General features: G+C 39.6%; 1 protein-coding gene across 5 annotated transcripts in view; it reads right to left on the reverse strand.

Annotated features, from left to right (window-relative positions):
* The window catches only part of DMTF1 (cyclin D binding myb like transcription factor 1), a 49,782-nt gene extending 38,084 nt beyond the window's left edge, over positions 1-11,698 (reverse strand). For 3 of the 5 annotated variants that reach the window (XM_055590056.1, XM_055590057.1, XM_055590054.1), the window contains exons 1-3: positions 11,455-11,698; positions 9,556-9,695; positions 1,181-7,519 (exon numbers count right to left, since the gene is read on the reverse strand). The gene's annotated coding sequence lies outside the window, so the exon portion shown is untranslated. The other 2 variants (XR_008717759.1, XM_055590055.1) reach the window with 2 other exon arrangements.
* Between the last annotated feature and the right edge of the window lie 10,137 nt (positions 11,699-21,835).

The raw sequence follows: 21,835 nt of genomic DNA on the forward strand, positions 1-21,835 counted from the left end.
TAATAATCTGCAACAATCTAAAATGCAATGATTAATTAAAAACTTAAAGCATTTACTTTTTTTTTTTAAAGAGCTGTTTTTATAACATCCAATGAAAGATAGTCTATTCCAAGTTGTCTGACATATGAGCAAAACTCTCACCACTTTTTTTAGTTGGCAGCTCTGTGATATACTCAGACATATGTTTAATAATTTCTGATTCTTTAGCAGAAGATCCAGCACAACTTTTCTCTTAATCTAAGAATTAGATTAAGAGAAACATTTTTTACAAGTATTTAAGCTTATTATTATCTGAAAAATATGAACACTAAATAATTGTTTCTTTTTTAATAATTTTGAACAAGTACATATATCTATCATTGACCAAACTGTTTTTCTAATAGACATGGAGCTAGCCCTTCTTTTGAAATACAGAACTGTCTTACCTATTATTTTATACTTATTTTTTTTGTTTAGACAAACTGAATGATCAGTGCTTTAATTGCAGTATGTCATGGCTGACAGGTGGAAATGCACTGAGTTGTAATCAGTGGCCTAACTGAAGTCTTTGGGCTTACCTTGTAATGTTCAATGAAGTTCTTGTCTCAACACTCAATTTTGGTCTGGTCCACAGTCTAGTCTAGTAGTCTAGTATTAGTCGCTCAGTCGTATCCGACTCTTTGCAATCCCACGGACTGCAGCCCGCCAGGCTCCTCTGTCCAGGGGATTCTCCAGGCAAGAAAATTGGAGTGGGTTGCCATTCCCTTCTCCATGGGATCTTCCCGACTCAGGGATCGATCCCTTGTCTCCTGCATTGCAGGCAGATTCTTTACCAGCTGAGCCATCTGGGAAGCCTCCAACTAAATAATACAGAGGACGTAAGCCTTGATGTGTTTCAAATTAATCATTCAATATTTATTTGGTTCCTATATGTAAGATATTTGTCTATACATATAATTGCCACTTACACAAATGCATTTTTCCTTGGCAGAAAAACTGAAGAACTATTAACATTTACTTGGTGAAGATCTAGTGATTTATTCAAGTTTTACTATACAAATTACTGTTTTAGAAGGACATCATTCATTTTACAATGTCAAAGATGTCATTTCCAAATTAAAGATAAATGGAGACCATGATTTAGTTATGATGAAAATTTGCAAATCATGAGGTGAGGTACCCAGAACAAAGGAATGCTTACCTAGAAAACAGATGGATCAGCTATAGCCCTTCCCACAGAATCCAGATGCTTTCCCTTAGCCACCAGCATCACTTTCATGTTATCCAGATTGTTTCTCCCCCATGTTCCTACCTCTGCAACACTCTGAAAAAGTAATAGCATTACACAATAACACTTACTGAGAACAAACAACTGTCTGCTAGCAGTATGCTGATTATAATTTTGCTTCTAGCCTCTGTGATGTCTCAAGTACAACAAGAAGGACCAACCCAGAATTCTTTAAGTAGAGCTTTTGGAAATCAGCCTCTAAAACTATTCTCCAGTGAAGAACAGAAATGACAGGATCCTATGCCTACTAAGTCAGTTTACATGTGGTTTCTCAACCTAAGTTGTCCATTAGGCAGTCAAGCTTTCTTGGAAAAAACAAGTTGAACTATACCAGTGGTTCTATGAACTGTAGACCTGGGTACATGTAACTCGATCCAGGGTGTATACTAACCACCAGTACCACAAGTATTACCAATAACTGTTATTTTTTTCTTTGTAATAATCAGCACCTTTTTTTATATGTAGTACTATATTTCATCTTAGAGTATTAAAAACCATACACTATCTGTTAACTCTGCCTAGGGATTTGTGGGAAAAAGAAATCCTAAACAATCAGGCCAGAAAATGTAAATTATAAACAAACTTTTCAATGCAATGTGAAATTTATGAAATTTGAATTGACTGATTTTTAAAGGATTTTTTAATAGGATTCTCATCTTCACCCCAAAGGATCAACCAAAAACTAAAAAACACAGTAAGATTTTAGGTTTAAGGGGATGCAAAACCAATAATTAAATTTCTCATTTTTGCAGTATTCTAATTAGAACTCCTCTCCAGGATAGGTATCTTTGAGAACTGGTATACATAAATGAGTCTGTAGTGCAACAGGTACAGATCTTGCTAGAGAAACATTCAGTCAGTTAATATATTTCGTGTTGTTCTCATTTCTGAATCCATTAAAAACTTCTTAAAATCTGGTTTGTACCTACTCCAGAAGATGGAAAAATGAAATGTTAAAAAAAGTTAAAACCATCCATAAACTTTCCAAAATTATAGTTCACTCTCAACATGTTTATGAGACTATATCATAGAAGCACTTTTATATCCTGCATTGAAAACTGTGAAGGAAGCCAAGCTAGGTATTAAACCGAGGTTTTTCTGTACTCTTTAAAAAAGTTATTAGATCAAAGAATATGATAAAATAAACTCTTAAATCATACTGCAGTCTATTTTACAGAAAGGATGTGCAAATTTATATTCCAACCATTTAGATGTAAACTCTACTCCTGGTAACCTTGCCAGTATTTTTATTAAAAAAGAAACAACAAAGTAAAAACAAACAAAAAAGCACAATCTTTCATTTGATAAGTGCAAATTTGTTACTGGCTTAGCATTTTAATGAATGTGATCTCAGGACCCAAGTTAATTTAAAACTGAGAAAAAGTGACAATGGTACATGGAAAAGGGAGTCTGAAATAGCTAGATAGGAACTTTATCATTCTTGATAATCTGTATTATAAAAATTGAGGTGATCCCAAAGAGTGTACTAGCTTTAAAGCAGGAATCTAGGTTCATTTTTAAAAGTTTGGTAATTCATGTTGGAGATGAGTAAATGGGTCTACACTGCTTTACAAATTAATTAGCTTATCTGTTCCATCAACAAATATATATCACATTCCCAATGTGTGAGATACTCTCTAGGACAGTTGCTACTTTTTTAAAACCCCAAAATATAAGCTCTTGATTCATTTTCCTGGGGTTTTCCCCTTCTTGTAGTTAGAGCTACATGGTCTGCATTTATTATTTAAGAAACTCCTCTAATTTTCTTTTTTAGGTAACAGATTTACATGGTTCAAAATTCAAAGGTAATGGTGAAGCCTCCTTTCCACTCTAGTTCCCCAGTCACCTAGATCCCTTTCATGGAGGTAAAGAATGCTGTTGATTTCTCATGCCTCCTTCCAGTTACTTTATATAAGAAAATATATATCCCTCCCTGGGGCTTCCCTGGTGGTTCAGACAGTAAAAAATCTACCTGCAATGCAGGAGACCTGGGTTTGATTCCTGAGTTGGGAAGATATACTGGAGGAGGAAATGACAACCGACTCTAGTATTCTTGCCTGGAGAATTCCACAGACAGAGGAGCCTGGAGGGCTACAGTCCATGGGGTTACAAAGAGTTGAACACAACTGAGTGAATAACACACACATCCCTCCCTGTTACATATACTTTACAGAAATACTATCATACTACAGATACTGAACCTTATCTCAGTGGCTACTTTACCTTGCCTCAACAGCAAGATGAAGAGATACCATTTCACCATTTCAAGTGCATGACTGCAAGCCAGCCAACAGATTAATAGCCAAGTCTTCAAGGTGGGACCTGACTCAGACGGGTGGGAGTGGAGTACAAAAGAAAGCCACTATGCAGAGGTTTTTGTGCAAGAGGGAGAGTGGCTGAATTTAAGACTGGAAGAAAAGGCAGGGGCACATTTCACAAGGCCTTACAAATTCTTGGACTGTTTTAAATTGGGAAACATAATTTACATTTTAAAAAGATCATTCAGATTGCAACATGGAGGACAGATAAGGGAGTAAGTCAGGAGACAAGCAGTTGTCCAAGAAATGAGTCATTTAGAATAGGTGGCAGAAATGAAAGGAAGGAGTCTGGACAGAGGATTTATTTTGGAGGCAGTGTTGACAAGATTTGCTGAAAGATTAAGAAAGGAGATTTGCTGAAAGGAGCTACTTCAAGATGATTCCTAGGCTTCTGGCTTGAATAGCTGAGTTTTGGGGCACTAAAATATTTTTTATTAAGTATTTTATTACTATTAATACTAACAAATTAAGATATAAGGCACCCAAACGAAGATGTCAAGTTACCAGTTGGAAGCTGTAATTCAACAGGTAAGAATTATATAATGATAAATGAGTTAGTGGCATGCAAACTGTAAAGATAAGATCAACTAGAGAAGTTAGAAGATAGTCCAGTATTACTGGAAAGTCAAGCAATACACAAACAAGTAAAGAAGACTGAGAAAGACCAGCCAGGATATAGGAGGAAAATAGAGATTCAAGGAGCACTAAGTAGTCAGTAGACTGTTAAATACTGCTTAGAGGATAAGATGGAGAAGTGACTACTTGACTGGGCAATGCTTAGAACACTGGTCATCTACTGGGATACAGAGAACTTTAAATACAGAAGGTAATGCAAAACAGGTCTACAAGGTTTAGCAAGTTAAGTAGAGGGAGTAGATACTACCGATGGTAGAATCAAGATAGCTGTTATTTACAGGAAGAATACATCCGTATCTTAGGACTATTAGACTAAATGAAAAATACTGGTGAATAAATCAACTTATGAAAGTAAGGTACAAAGGTGAGTAATTTAGTGCTATGTATTGTAATTCATTATGCATGAGACTATACCTGAATTGAAAACCCATTCTCCACTTGGTTTATCAGGGACATGTATCAGCAATATATCTAGTATCAAATTTTGTGGGCAAATAAACACACACTGTCATCCCATTTAGATCTTCCCTTCTTTCTCTAAAATGGGTTATACTATATGTACTGTTTTACCAACCGTGAGAACTTGAAAAAAGTTTTAACATCCATTTTTAACTGGTGACATGGCATTTTGGCATGCTTCCATCATTTGGGGGGCATCTGAAACAATACTTCAGTAAAAACAAGAATACCTGAAATGTGGTACAGAACATTTATAATACTTACGTGTACTTACATTGAAATGAGAAACGTATTTGTTTACATTTATAGCTTCCAATGAACATGATGACCCTACTCAATGTAAAACCAAAAAAACCCACTACTCTTGGATCTGTTATTTAACATACAATTTAAGGAAATGAGCCCTTCATTCTACTCCATTTTTGTATCAATGTCGTTTATTCACTGGATTATCTTAAACTATTATTCCATCAATTAAACCTACATAATTGTCCTGATTTACTAGGCAGTTAAGTATCTTTATCACTCTCTTGTAGGGACACACTGCTCCCTTCCCCTGGTGCGCACAAGATTTTGTGCCCTCCAACAATGTTTCCCCAGTCCTGTGGAAGCTCTGTAAACGAATCCCACTGGCCTCCGAAGTCAAATTCCCTGGGGGTTCTCAGATCCCCAGGTTGGGAAATCTTGTTGTGGGTCCTAGAACTTTCTTAACACTGCGAGACTTTCTTTGGTATAATTGTTCTGCAGCTTGTGGGTCGTCTGCTCAGTGGCTCTATGGTGCAACGGATGGCAACCTCCTGTAAGAGAACTATGCAACAGGCTGTGACTTGCCTGTGACTGTCCAGGAGTCTGGGTCGACAGTTTGGCCTTAGGCCAAAAAACAGGGAGGGAACACAGCCTGCTCATCAACAGAAAACAGGATTAAAGATTTACTGAGCATGGAAAAGACCCTCATGCTGGGAAAGATTGACGGCAGGAGACAGGGATGACAGAGGATGAGATAGGTTGGATGGCATCACCAACTCAATGGACATGAGTTTGAGCAAGCTCCGGCAGTTAGTGATGGACAGGGAAGCCTGGCGTGCTGCAGTCCATGGGATTGCCAAGAGTTGAACACAACTGAGCAACTTAAAACTAAGTATCAAATCTTCTAAAAACTAGATCAAACCAAGAAGTGGCATTTCTTCTTAGTTTTGTAGAAAAATGTCATTGATTCCCAAGCACAGTACTCAAGTTTAAGGTGGGAAGGGTATCAAATATTAGTGGAGATCATGAGAAGCAGAGTTAACACTTGGTGACCCTTGAATCTTGAAGTTGTCATTCCACATTGCAAGACGGGATGAGACTACATGGCATGAAAAACAATACAATAGTTTTATAGCAGGAAATCAGGCAAGCTACAGAACATAAAAGCACCAAAATTTTATTGGATGAGGCAGACTGAGAAACATTAGCTGAGACAAAGTTTTTGGCATAATCCAACTAATAAGGCAGTAAGGACACATTCCGTTTTCAAATGTGTTTTTTCCTGTCCCAACATAAGAAAATCACTCATTTTACTCTTCTCTGTGTGATGATCTTCCAAATTTTTGTGATGTTTATTGTTTTAAATAATACCTATTACATCTTTTGTAACTTTTTTGCACTTACTTTCCAATATTACTAGTTAACTCTTTCATAGTGCTTTATTTGGGTGCATAGTACCCAAACTTATCTAAGCATTAACCTATTACTGAACATTTTTTTTTTTTCCAAGGTCTTGCTCTTATAGACTGTTTTGGCCACTATGAAACCTGGTGATAGATAACTAACACCTTAGGAAATGCTTATATGGGGATTTTCTTAGTAACATATAATAATTTAAAAAATGTTTTAAAATTTTTATTTTGAAAGAATGAAAAATCTGCTAAATACAAAGTTTTAGTGGAAGAGAATAGGTAACAAATTCCTACATCCTGAACACAGGTACATAGAAGGATGTTGGAAAACAGACACCACCACAGAATAACATCTTAAATAATGATTTTATTAAAAATAGGAATGGGGAACACTTCATGGTTGATGTTGAGTGCTCTGAACTACGGTCCCAGGCCCCTGGGGATTTGTTCTTTATACTTAGTGGAAAGTGTGAGAAGCAGAGCTGTACATGAACATAAGGCATACTGAATTATGGTAGCTAACTAATGTTCATTATGGCTTTGTTTTAAGATAATGACTGTGTACCATAAAATGTCAAAAAAAATATTACTGGGATTTATTATAATAGGCTTTAATTGTTTAAGATGTTGACTTCAATTACCAACCAATGGAAACAGTGACATTATTAAAGTAAAAGAAAATTACTTGGTAGTAATCATTCATTTCATGGTGCACCACTTTATACCTTGTTTGGCAATATAATCATACCATTTATTAAAAAGCAAAAATGTCTTTCACCCAGTGCATTATTTAAGAGCTAATATACTGTGTATTTGGCTACATTTTAAGATTTCGTCCATTCAAAACTGAGTCCTTTATGTAAAGCATCATGAGAAGCTCTTTAAAGGGAGTACATTAAATTATCACTCTACAGTGTATGTAAATATAAATATCTAACCCTCCAGGTTTCTTTGTCCATGGGGATTCTCCAGGCAATACTAAATATTGTGGCTCAGCTGGTCAAGAATCCACCTGCAATGCAGGAGACCTGGGTTCAATCCCTGGGTTGGGAAGATCTCCTGGAGAAGGGAAAGGTACCCACTCCAGTATTCTGGCCTGGAGAATTCCATGGGGTCGAAAAGAGTTGGACACGACCTGGCAACTTTCAGACTTCCCTGGTGTCTCAGAAGATAGAGTCCGCCTGCAATGAAGGAGACCTGGGTTTAATCCCTGGGTTGGGAAGATGCCCTGGAGGAGGGCATGGCAACCCACTCCAGCATTTTTGCCTGAAGAATCCCCATGAACAGACAAGCCTGGAGTGTTAGTCCATGGGGTTGCAGAGTCAGTTTTGGGCTTCCCTTGTGGCTCAGCTGGTAAAGAATCTGCATGCAATACGGGAGGACCTAGGTTTGATCCCTCGGTTGGGAAGATCTTTTGGAGAAGGAAACGGCAATCCACTCCAGCTCTCTTGCCTGGAAAATCCCATGGACGGAGGAGCCTGATAGGCTACAGTCCACTGGGGTCGCAAAGAGTCGGACACGACTGAGCGACTTCACTTCACTTCGCGAAGATCCCCTGGAGAAGGGAAACGCTACCCACTGCAGTATTCTGGCCTGGACAATTCCACGGAATTTCGCTTTCACTTAGATTAAGTATATCAATACACTGAAGCTGATTTTTAAACCACACTTCAACAGATACAAAACTACATGGATAGTAAATAAGTCTAATAAGCATTTCATTTGCTGCATTAACACCTAATGGTCAATAAAGATTCTTTTGACAACCAGGTGCTTGAAAGAATGGCACACAACTAAAACGACAGCTTAAAAAAATGGGATAAGGTTAACATCCCTCCCATACACCCACCCACCAAACAAACAAAAACAAGTTAAATTGCTCATAAAGGGCTATCCAGTGTGCTTTCTCATGACAACTTTCTGCTATTCAGTCATGGAATGGGATCTTTCCATAAACTTGAAAAAGAAGACACGATAATCAGGCTCCTTCTTTTATTTAAGTTTACCATTTACCTTTCTGAAATCAAAAACAAAACATATTTGTGACTTCTATTACAAGCATCCTCTTCACAAAAGGAAAAAAAAAAATGAAGGGAGAAAAAGATAGGAAAGCAAACAAATACCACATACATTTCATAACTCTGTATGTTATTAATCATACTTAAGACTCTTGGCAGTAGGTTTTTCATTTTCTCAGGTCATTGCATATCATTTGAGGACAGAAAAGGCTTTGGAACTCAAAGCATTTAGAAGCATACCAATTCCTAAGGAATCCTTTTATATGAGGGGGGGTAAGTGCTAAAAATGATGATGTTAAGAGAAAACTATTAAAAAAGAAAATCCCACTTTGAGAAAGCAGGCTAATGCTGCTGCTGCTAAGTCGCTTCAGTCGTGTCCGACTTTGTGCGACCCCATAGACAGCAGCCCACCAGGCTCCCCCAACCACGGGATTTTCCAGGCAGGAGTACTGGAGTGGGTTGCCGTTGCCTTCTCCAAACAGATGCTACATATGATGTTAAAAAACTGGAGCTCTTCCTAATTACTGTTTTAAAGTTTTGATGTTTTTACAAGAAGACACACTTCCCAACCCCCTCAAAATTTTAACAACAATGTACCAGGCACTGGGTTCACATTAACTGATTCACTGTCACAAATGTTAACTTAAGCCAACGTTCTTGATGGAGCATGAAGAAAACAACTTTAAAACAGTATTATTTTCAGGAAACACGTTTATTACAACATTAATAAAAATTAGGGTCTACAGTTGTTAGATAAAGTGAGCAGAAAGGTAAACATGCGAGAAAGGTAAGGTCTACTTTCGTTGTTTTTACTTCAATATTAACTACTAAGGTCTAGCTAACCTTACAATTATACTTCTCTCTCCTGCTTCGGTGAGGGTGAAACGAAATAACTTTTCTTCATCTTAAAAAAGCCTGTAAAGAGAAGAAAACTTGGGGTGGTGGGGGGGAAAGACTATAAAGAGGACAACTACCTTTTTTGGGGAGGGGATAGAACTCTCTACCAGTAACCATTTCCCAGCCATACTCCGCTTTCAAAGCTCCAATTCTAACCCCAATACTCTTTTGTGATTGCTTTCCCTCTAATAATTCTAAAACCTGAACACTCAGAGAAAAATGTTTATATAGCATATATTTATGTAATTGCTTAAACTATGGACTTAAAAGTTCTATATAAGTATGCAATGCCCAGTACTTACTGATTAACTGTTGATGAAGACAGGGCAATAGCATTTTGGCTCCACCATCTAGCTCAACTGCAATCAATTAAAGAGATTCACGGAGAATATGCTGGTTCTAGATCAGTCCCAAAAAGCATATTTTGGGGTGAGCCTATCAACTAAAATAGTAAAAAAAAAAAAAAAAATTAGCTTGTTTGGTGGCACATAAAAGTAACTTAGTATATGGGGGTTAAAATAATATTATCACAAAACAAGAAATGCATTTTTTCTTCGTAACACGTAATTTCAGAAAGGATCAAGATATTTTTTGTCCCTTGTGAATGAAGGGAAAAAAACTTGATTTTCACACCAAATTTTACAGTCTGACAACTTTTGTAACGAAAAGGAATGTAAACAATATTTTCCTGAACCTTAACTAGGTCTCTAAATCTTAACCTAATAAATGACTCTTACCACTACAGCAACAGAGTAAAAAAGCTAAATTTTTGGTGTAACATCACCAGTTTTTAAACGTTAAAGTGATGGTAAACTATTCACATCACTAAATATTTTTAAAATGCAGCGATAGTTATTTGAAACACAAATTTAAGACCACAGCTAAAAGGAAAAAAATCTGAAGTAACGGGAAAACACGAAAATCCTTCACTAAAACATTTTTCTGTTTGTAAAACTTTTAACATAATGCAAGAATGTTTTACTTCAACTAGAGTTTAAAAGCTATAAATGGTTGTCTTTGGTGAATTCGAAGCAAAGGTAAAATCAGTGAAGATAAAACATTTTCAAATGGTATTATTGTAAAATACTGAATATTAGAAAGCAATCCTACAGAATTCGCCTTTTGTCAAAAGTCCCAACGAGTAGCCTCACCTACTGTCAGAAGGTGCACAACGATGAATAAAGTTACGAGAAAATGGCCATTGGATTTGAATTTCTAAATTCAATCAGGGAAACGGAGTCCTTTTACATTTCATTGACTTATCACCTCTCCTTATTTACACCAAGTTATTTTTATTCTAAAAACATATGCTGTATCATTCAACTGCATAGAACAGCATTTCGTCACTTCTACCCTCAAATCTACGCCGCAGATTCACTTAAGACTCTCAAAATCTATTTCAAAGGACGAAGATTTCAAATTGTAAAAACTTCCTCGAATTTCGGCAAAACACAATTTCTATTTTGCAGGCGCATATTCCTGCTCTCCGTCGGTTCAGGGTTGTCTCCCCGCACTCCAGGTCCCATCTTTCCCTTTTCTAAAAGACTCAGGCTGACAACCTGAGTTGTTCGGCCAGCAACCCCGATTCCCTCCGCCTTGGGCCATCTCCCCAAAGATGGGAGATGTGAAGACACAAAAAGATACGAGGGAAAAACGAGGTGCGGTGGGGTGGGGCGAGACCCGCCCCAATTCTCTCAATCTCATCCAAGCCCACCTCTCCTTCACTGGACCAAAAAACCCCGAAAAGACAACAAAAACATAAGAAAGGAACCCCCACTCCCCATCGCCCCCCAGAAAGCTAGGAAGGCTTCTTTACTTTCCGTGTTCCCGGGCCCGATTCTCTAGCCAAGCTCTCGGCCCACCCCACCCCCAGGGGTCCCGGCGCCATTTAGCTCCTCCGAAGCCGCCATTTTCCGCCCCCGCCGTATCGCTAGCTGTGCCTCGGCCGCAACTCGCTACCCTGTTCTGCAGCCCACGCCACCGCCGCAAGCCCGGCCCCGAAAAGGAGGCCCTGGCCTGAGCTTGCGGGAACGGCAGCTTCGGCGTCACGAAGGCCCAGCTCCGACCCCGCCCGCGGTGCCAGAGCGCCTGCAGCTGGCGCCGGCCGGCGGGAGCAGGCGGGCAACAAGGGGGCCGGACAGACTCCACTGGGCGGAGCGGCCCTGGCGGCGGTTGGGACCTGAAGGTTCTATCGCACTTACTTCCTGTTTTGGGTCCGGGCACTTTGGAAGAACCAGGATGGAGGCTCCAAAAAATACCAGGATGGAGGAAGCAGCCACGGGCAAGAGTGGCTGCAGCTGGAGTGAGCGAGCGCTACGAGCCACCGGAAGCGGAGCTACGGCCGCGCCCCGCCCCCAGTCCCCGCACGCTCCCCTGCCCGGCCTCCTCTCCTTGGGGTTGGCCCTGCGCGCCGGCTGTTGCGTCACTTCCGTCCAAGTCGGCGCGCCAAAAAGGGTCTCTGGATATTGGAGCTTCGGTCTCTCTCAGAGTAGGGGTTGTTGTCTGTTGTTTTCCTTACCTCACACTAGGAAATTTAAGTACTGACTTCCCCGTTACTGATATTGTGTAGGAGGACCGTCTTTTTTCGGCGCAGCTGTGATCCTTTTGGCCCGGGGACCGTTGGCCCTCGCGAGCCGACTTTCGTAATTACCTAGGGCCACAGAACGGAGGGAGCCGCCGTGTGGAACGGCTTGAAAGCGGGGTCTGGATGCAGAGGAAGGCCGGAAATTGTGTGTGTGGCTCTTCTGACTGGGTCCGCCCTGCTGTAGGCGCGTAGACGTGTTACCTGTTGAGCATGTGATGCAATTCTTCGTGAAATGTATGGTCTGGGAGTGTAGGAAGATGGTGGTCCGCAATGCCCAGTACGCCTTACAAAGCCCGGCCCTGACACGCTGGTTGCTCGTTACCCGGGGAGCTCTCAGGAAGGGAAATACTCGACACCGCTCCCATAGTCATCAACCTGCCAGAGAACCGCCCCGGCAGAAATTTTTGTTTTGAGAGAGTTTCGAAGATGAGTGGTCGGAACTCTGTTACAACTCTTGTGATTCTGACCTCATTTTATTTGTTTATAAAACTGGTTTATTGTGCACTGCTTTTCTCTCACTAGGGGGATGAGAGGAGTTCAGAAATGAGATTTGAGAAATTTCTTGAGTCCAATAAGTATGTGTAGACTCACACTACATGGTCACAGTGGGAATGTGGTCATCAGTTGTAAAGGTCAAACGAAGGCTGTCAAGACGGGAATATATACGTCTTGAACTTAACTAATCAAGTCAATAATGCTTACTTTTCCTCTATATTTTACTTAAAAAATTTTTTTTTATATAACTGGTTTGAATACAAAATATAGTTGAAAGACTTCGTGGAAGTGATACTAATTCTTTGAAGAAAGGGGAAGAAACTATACACAGAAATGAGTTTGGATAGATAAATATTTACTTAGATTTTAAGCCAAAGGTGTGTAAGTTTTACCAGTAGTCCACATTATTTATTCTTTGGGATAACGTTCTCACTCATAAATGTCGCATTTCATAAAAAAAGTGGAAAACGAGATACCGTCACACACTGATTAGAAGTGCTAAAATCCAAAACACCAAGTGCTGATGAGACTTTGAAACAAAATGGTATAGCCACTATGGAAATCTTTTTGGTGGCTTCTTACAGAACAAAGCATATTCTTACCCTGTGATCATTAATTAATTCTTGATATTTACCCGGAATAGTTGAAACTTTATGTCCACATAATAATCTGCATATGAATATTTATACCAACTTTGTTGTAACTGCCAAACTTATAAGCAACCAGGGTATGCTTCAGTAAGTAAATGGATAGACTGGTACATCCTGTACAATAGAGTATTATTTAGTGCTAGAAAGAAATGAGCTATCCATGAAAAGACACAGGAATGAAGAGACGTGGGGGAATCTTAAATGTATACCGCTAAGTGAAAAAAGTCTTATCTGATAAAGGCTACATATTGAATGATTCCAACTATCTGATATTCTGGAAAGGGGGAAACTATGGAGTTAATGGAGAAGGCAATGGCACCCCACTCCAGTACTTTTGCCTAGAAAATCCCATGGACGGAGGAGCCTGGTAGGCTGCAGTCCATAGGGTTGCTAGAGTCGGACACGACTGAGCGACTTCACTTTCACTTTTCACTTTCATGCATTGGAGAAGGAAATGGCAACCCACTCCAGTGTTCCTGTCTGGAGAATCCCAGGGACGGGGGAGCCTGGTGGGCTGCCGTCTATGGGGTCGCACAGAGTCGGACACGACTGAAGTGACTTAGCAGCAGTAGCAGCATGGAGTTAATAAAAGGATCAGTAGTTGCCAGGATTTGAGGCCAGAGGAAGTGAAATAGGCAGAGCACAACAGAATTTTTTTAAGGCAGCAAAATGATTCTGTTTAATGCTATAGCAGTAGATATATTGTGTTATGCATCTATCAAAACCCATAAAATGTATAACACTTAGAATGTAGCAGTAGATACATTGTTTTATACATTTATCAAAACCCATAGAATATAACCTGTGGACTTCGGTTGTTAATGACATGTCAGTGTTGGTTCATCCTTTGCAATAAATGTACCACTCCCTTGGGGGATGTTCATAATGGGGGAGACTATTCATATATAGGGTAAGGACTATATGGGAAGTGTCTGTACCTTCCCCTCAATTTTGCTGTGAATCTTAAATGGCACCCCACAAAAATAAGGTCTAGTTAAAAATACAAACTGAGTTTGGACAAGGTTAGATAACTTTTTTTGAGTGCTTATGTATCATTTAAATGATTTCCATATATTGAATGCATTTAACATTCACAAGTGCCAAAGCTTCTGTATAGTGATTGTAAATGATTCCCATTTTGGACAAGGATCAAATAAGTGAAGGAATGTGTCCAAGGACACACAGCAAATAAGTGGCAGAGTCAGAAGCCTCAGCTCCAAGCCCATGCTCTGAACTACCCTCTTGCAGCTCATAAAGTAGATTTTGAAAGTCTTTTTATAATGAAAAATTATTACAACCAGTTTCCAGATTCTTGACTAAACTGGAAGAAGGATATGTTTGACCATATTTCAAAAATAAGTGTCAGGAGCAGCATTTTATTGCCTCTAACATTATTACCAATTTGTGGTAATCTCTGCATCCCCTGTGGTTATGGCAGGTATTAGTTTTTAAATGAGTACATAATTGTAGATAACCACCACCATGAGGCAGGGTCTTGTGGTACAGATGTTGAAGTCAGACCAAAGTGTGAATCTTGACTATATTGCTTAGCAGTGGATATGGTACTACACATCTCTAAGCTTCACTTGCTTTTGAAAAGTGGAGATACTAAAATCTACCAGAATGATGTAGGTAGAATGCTTTGCACAGAGCCTATCATATGTTTTAAGCACTTAAAAATGGAAAATAATAAACCTCTGAACCAGAAAAGCAATTAAATTACTAAAAGTAGAGTTCTAATGAGATAATAATTATGTGTATAAAATTGTTAACATTATCATTTAGGAATTGGTTCTTAATTAGCTACATTTTCCACAAAGCATGACCATATTGGATTCTTCTTAGCTGAGGCATAAGACAGTGGTATCTAAATTATAATTGCTACCCATTCTCTCCTGAAAAATGTTAGGTTAGTCTGCGTTTGGCTGTTAAGTACCTAAGAGTCAAGTTCATCCTGGTAATTTTTCCTTTCTGGGCGAGTTTCCTTCATAACTACCTTTCTTCAAGGTCAGTTGGTATTTACTCTGGGAAAACAAGTGTATTTTAGTATCAGTTTAACCCATAACTTTAAAAGTAAATCTGTAGTAGTAACCTCTCTTTTAACTTGCCTAATCAGTGTAAAATTATCCGTAACATAATTTTAAACCTGGAGAAACTTTCTGCAGTTAGAATTCTAGGTGTTTCATACCTCACTATTTAGTAGTACCTAGAGAATGCATGAGAATTTTACTATTATCCTAGTATTTACCTAATTAGGAACAAGTGTTTTGTAGAAAAATCTGGAGAAATAGTTTTTTTCACAAACAGAAGGTATTATAAAAGTATAGGACACTTATGGTATTTACTGCATTTGCTAGTTATGATTAACTCTGTTGGACCCCAGATTTTTTATAACACTTTCATGAACCTCATCAGCAATAGAATATTGATGAAATGACCCTTCCTTTTTGAAAGGTTGATAGGTTGGTATGTTTATATAAAAGTGGTTCAAATACTGAGAGGCAAATTCTATTGTTTCATGATTATCTTGTGTTCTGGATGTCATGATTCAGGAAAGAGATGTTTGCAATAACTTTTATTTAAAGTAATGAAAAATATTATTACTGAGTAGCCCATTTTCTTTCTACCTAGTCTCTTGAGTTCTGCTAATACAACTGATGTGTATACATTGGCAGGCCTTCCAGAATTTCTGGTGAGCTGATGGGAATTCCTATGCTAACAAAGAAATGAGCAAACTGTCACTAGCTAGGCCCACCCATCAGACCCTTCCAAGTCCTCTTGTGTCTCAGATTTTGTCGTCTAGGTCTTTCTGTGGGGCTTAGGGCACTCCGTCTCATACCTCCTTCCTACCCTCCTTGTGTCAGTGTCTCATCTCTATACTTCTTTTAATCTCTCAGCCTGGTTACCACCACTCCATATCCTCTTCATTTTCTTTTGCAGTAGGTCTTTACTGAGGCCTTGAAACATTAGCAAAAATTCATTCCTCTTCCACTTAGGAGAATGGAGAACTTCAGATCCTCCCAGGAAATGAGAATAAAAGTTTTCATTCTGTCCTTGAAAATTCTGTGGGCAAAACAAAACAGAAACAGTTAAATTACTTTACTAAAACTAGGAGAGTGTTTGTACCCAGATTCAAATATCTGTTCCTTTATAGTCTGGCTTTGAAGGGAGAGGGACAATATATTGGCAAACCAATCAGCAATTGCCAGTTTGGTAAATTCTAAAAAGGATACAAATGGAGTTCTCTGAAGGTGAACTTCATGTAGGGAGTTCCAGGTTGGCCTTTCTCAGGAGACACTTCAGCAGGGACTGGAAAGGTGAGAAGGGGTCAGGAGGGAAGAAGGCATCTGTCCAGCTAGTGTAGGAAAGAATGTATTTGTAAGGAAGTAGCTGGCCTATAATGTTTATAAAATGGTGAGAGCACAGTGCTGGTAAGTAATAGATTCGGTTTCTCACAGATGTTAACTGAGTTTAACCCCCCTGCCTCTGAGGCTCAGACTTCGCTGGTGGCTCAGATGGTAAAGCATCTGTCTACGATGCGGGAGACCTGGGTTCGATCCCTGGGTTGGGAAGATCCTTCGAGAAGGAAATGGCAATCCACACCAGTACTATTGCCTGGAAAATTCCATGGACAGAGGAGCCTGGTAGGCTACAGTCCGTGGACTCGCAAAGAGTCGGGCACGACTGAGTAACTTCACGTTCACGTTCATGTTCCTCTGAGGCTGGAACTGGGCATGTGCCCAGAAGTGGCTGGACCATCTGCCGCCTCTGCTTTGTCTTACAGCTTCAGTTTTCCAACACCTGGTACAGTACCTTAACTTAGCAGACACTTAAAATGTTTGCTGAGTTCAGAGATACTTCTATCTTAAACCTGAAGATCAGAAATCAGATCAGAAATCTAGCCATTTCTGTTCTTTGGCACATACTAGCCATGTTATGCTCAAACTTCTTCAAACGAGGCTTCAGTATGTGAACCAAGAACTTTTAGATGTACAAGCTAGATTTAGAAAAGGCAGAGGAATCAGAGATCAAATTGCCAACATTTGTTGGCTCATAGGGGCAATGGCAACCCACTCCAGTACTTTTGCCTGGAAAATCCCATGGATGGAGGAGCCTGGTAGCCTGTAGCCCATGGGGTCACTAAGAGTCGGACATGACTGAGTGACTTCACTTTCACTTTTCACTTTCCTGCATTGGAGAACAAAATGGCAACCCACTCCAGTGTTCTTGCCTGGAGAATCCCAGGGACGGGGGAACCTGGTGGGCTGCCGTCTATGGGGTCACACAGAGTCGGACACGACTGAAGCGACTTAGCAGCAGCAGCAGGGAAAGCAAGGGAAATCCAGAAAAACATTGGGTTCATTGTGCTAAAGCTGTTGACTGTGTGGATCACAACAAACTGGAAAATTCTTAAAGAGATGGGAATACCAGACCATCTCACCTGTATCCTGAGAAACCTGTATGCAGGTCAAGAAGCAACAGTGAGAACCAGACATAGAACAACAGACTGGTTCCAAATTGGGAAAGAAGTACCATAAGGCTGTATGTTGAGTGAGAGTCACTCAGTTGTGTCCGACTCTTTGTGACCCCATGGACTGTACAGTCCACTGAATTCTCCAGGCCACAATACTGGAGTAGATAGCCATTCTCTTCTCCAGGGGATCTTCCCAACCCAGGGTTCAAACCCAGGTCTTCCCGCATTGCAGGAAGATTCTTTACCAGCTGAGCCACAAGAGAAACTCAAGAATACTAGAATGGGTAGCCTATCCCTTCTCCAGCGAATCTTCCTGACCCAGGAATTGAGCCAAGGTTTCCTGCATTGCAGACGGATTCTTTACCAACTGAGCTATCAGGGAAGCCTGTCACCCTGCTTATTTAACTTATACACAGAGTACATCATGTGAAATGGAGGGCTGGATGAATCACAAGCTGGAATCAAGATTGCCTGGAGAAGTAACAACTTCAGTTATGCAGATAATATCACTTTAATGGCAGAAAGTGAAGAACCTCTTGAGGGTGAAAGGGGAGAGTGAAAAAGCTGGCTTACAACTCAACATTCAAACAACTAAGATCATGACATCTGGATAGCAAGTAGATGGGGAAATAGTGGAAACAGTAACAGATTTTATTTTCTTGGGCTCCAAAATCACTGTGGCTGGTGACTGCAGCCATGAAATGAAAAGATACTTTCTCCTTGAAAGAAAAGCTATGACAAACTTAGCATATTAAAAAGTAATGACATCACTTTGCCAACAAAGGCCTGTATAGTCAAAGCTATGGTTTTTCCAGTAGTCAGGTACAGATGTGAGAATTGGACCATGAAGTTCAGTTCAGTTCAGTTGCTCAGTCGTGTCCGACCGACTCTTTGCCACCCCGTGGACTGCAGCATGCCAGGCTTCCCTGTCCACCACCAACTCCCAGAGTTTACTCAAACTCATGTCCATTGAGTTGGTAATGCTGTCCAGCTATCTCTTCCTCTGTCATCCCCTACTCCTCCTACCTTCAGTCTTTCCCAGCATCAGGGTCTTTTCCAGTGAGTCAGTTCTTCACATCAGGTGGCCAAAGTATTGGAATTTCAGTTTCAGCATCAATCTTTCCAATGAATATTCAGGACTAATTTCCTTTAGGATGGACTGATTGGATCTCCTTGCTATCCAAGAGACCCTGAAGAGTCTTCTCCAACACCACAGTTCAAAAGCATTAATTCTTCAGCGCTCAGCTTTCTTAATAGTCCAATTCTCAATCCATACATGACGACTAGAAAAGCCATAGCTTTGACTAGATGGACTTTCGTTGGCAAAGTAATGTCTCTGCTTTTTAATATTCTGTCTAGGTTGGTCATAACTTGTCTTCCAAGGAGCAAGCGTCTTTTAATTTCATGGCTGCAGTCACCATCTGCAGTAATTTTGGAGCCCAAAAAGATAAAGTCAGTCACTGTTTCCACTGTTTCCCCATCTATTTCCCATGAAGTGATAGAACTGGATGCCATGCTCTTAGCTTTCTGAATGTTGAGCTTTAAGCCAACTTTTTCACTCTCCTCTTTCACTTTCATCAAGAGGCTCTTCAGTTCTTCTTTGCTTTCTGCCATAAGTGTGGTGTCATCTGCATATCTGAGGTTATTGATATTTCTCCCAGCAATCTTGATTCCAGCTTGTGCTTCCTCCAGCCCAGCGTTTCTAATGATGTATTCTACATACAAGTTAAATAAGCAGCATGACAATATACAGCCTGACATACTCCTTTCCTGATTTGGAACCAGTCTGTTGTTCCATGTCCAGTTCTAACTGTTGCTTCCTGACCTGCATATAGCTTTCTCAAGAGGCAGATCAGGTGGTCTGGTATTCCCTCCTCTTTCAGAATTTTCCAGTTTATTGTGATCCACACAGTCAAAGGCTTTGGCATAGTCAATAAAGCAAAAATAGATGTTTTTCTGGAATTCTCTTGCTTTTTCAATGATCCATCGGATGTTGGCAATTTGATCTCTGGTTCCTCTGCCTTTTCTAAATCTAGCTTTACAAGGACATCAAACCAGTCAATCCTAAAGGAAATCAACCCTGAATATTCACTGGAAGGATTCAGCTGAAGCTGAATCTCCAATACTTTGGCCATCTGATGCAAAGAGCTGACTTATTGGAAATAAGACCCTAATACTGGGAAAGACGGAAGGCAAAAGAAGGGGGCAGCAGAGGGTGAGATGGTTAGATAGCATCACCATCTCAATGGGCATTAATCTGAGCAAACTCCAGGAGATAGCAAAGGACAGGGAAGTCTGGTGTACTACATTCCAAGGGATCACAGAGTCAGACACTTAGTGACTGAACAACAACAACAATTCTTTGGCGGGATAGCTCAGTCTTTTTTCAGATAGTGTCCCTACTTGGACAACTCTGGAATAAAACAAACAAATGTTACTTTTATAATTACTCTACTTAGAAGGAGGTTATTTGAACAAGATATCACATGTTCGGCATTATTCTAAACTTTATTACCCAAATCTTGTCCATCTAGTTGCAGCATTTCAAGGATAGGAGTGTTCCACTTTAACCAGCAGATGTCCTTATTGTTCAGCAAGATTTTTTTTTTTCCTTTCCAGACCAGTAGCTACAAGAGTAGATGGGAATTCTGTGGCTTGAATTTGTTAGTGATAAGCTGTGGTAGACAGTTGACAAGCCTCAAGAATATTGAAACCAAAGGGATTATGCTTTGAAATTCAATTGTGAAAGGCCCTCTAGCATTTAACGACTAACTGATTAATTCTTTTCTCTTTTATTCGATATATATCTAATTCCCTTGTACAGAATGTGCAATGACAGAAAGAAACAGGGAACTTGCGTAACCTTTATAGCTTTCAAGAGTGTGCAGGTTTGTGATACACCCATTCCTTCCTTTCATTGAGCAGACCTTCATGAGCCTGTCCTTTGTGTTGAGCCCTATCCAGGCATAGGGAACAGGGACGTGGCAGAGATTGAGAGACAAAGTATTAAAGAGCTTACAAAATGCTAGTTTTTTTTTTTTTTTTAATGTGTCTGTACAAAACAAATTTACTAAATTATTTCAGTTGCTCATGGAACTTGCTCATAATTATCAACTTAATGAAAGATTGAGACAAAATATGAATCAAATCACTTGGTATCCTCAGATTGCTCTAAATTGCTGCTGCTGCTAAGTCGCTTCAGTCGTGTACGACTCTGTGAGACCCCATAGACGGCAGCCTGCCAGACTCCCCCATCCCTGGGATTCTCCAGGCAAGAACACTGGAGTGGGTTGCCATTTCCTTCTCCAATGCATGAAAGTGAAAAGTGAAAGTGAAGTTGCTCAGTCGTGTCCGACTCCTAGCGACCCCATGGACTGCAGCGCACCAGGCTCCTCCGTCCATGGCATTTTCCAGGCAAGAGTACTGGAGTGGGGTGCCATTGCCTTCTCCCACTCTAAATTACAGATATTAGGAAAGATGGACCGTTCTTCATTGGTCTTGCTTAGTCAAAGCACTCTGAAAAAATATCTGACCAATAGTAGATTTTCAGAAGTGTCAGATATTATTTGTATTTACCCATCATAACAGCAAAGGATAAAAAGCAGGAAAAGAGAATTTTTGCCTTATTTGTATGTTGAGTAGGATTTGTTAGGACAGCAATTCTATTTCAATGAATACCTTTTAAAATTTTGTGTTTCATAATGGCAGTCTATTGCTGAAAGGTATGAAAAGGGATATTTTACGTTCCATTGTTCTAAGTCTTTTGTTTTTTTTTAAACTCCTTGGAAATTGGTCTGTTTTCGTGTTTCTGGGCAAAGTGTTTCAAGCACTAGAAAAAGTGATATGGCTTCTTACTTAAGGGTTCACTGGATACCCTTAATATACATGTAACAGAAATATATAGATACATGCAAGCTAAAGGTTTTCCTTGACCTGAAATTGTTACAGGCAAAGTCTAAACCCAATAGGAAATACTATTTCTTAAGCTATTTCTTTCCCCAATTACCTGAACTATCAGCCTAGTCTTATAATATGTACTTAAGAAAATCTACATTATATATATATTTAAAATTTACTTTATTGAAATATAGTTGATTTACAATGTTGTATTATTTCTGCTGTATTTCTGTTGTGTATTTCAGCAAAATGATTCACACATTCTTTTTCATTTTCTTTTCCATTATGGTTTATTGCAAGATGTTGAATATAGTTCCCTGTGCTATATGGTGTCCTACTCTTTGCGACCCTATGGACTGTAGCCTGCCAGGCTCCTCTGTCCATGCTATACAGTAGAACTTTGTTTATTCATTCAATTAATAATAGTTTGCATTTGCTAATCCCCAAATCTCAATCCTTTCCCTACTTCCCCTCTCCCCTTT

The sequence above is a fragment of the Bubalus kerabau genome, chromosome 8 (genome assembly GCF_029407905.1).
Source record: "Bubalus kerabau isolate K-KA32 ecotype Philippines breed swamp buffalo chromosome 8, PCC_UOA_SB_1v2, whole genome shotgun sequence".
NCBI classification, from domain to species: Eukaryota; Metazoa; Chordata; class Mammalia; order Artiodactyla; family Bovidae; genus Bubalus; species Bubalus kerabau.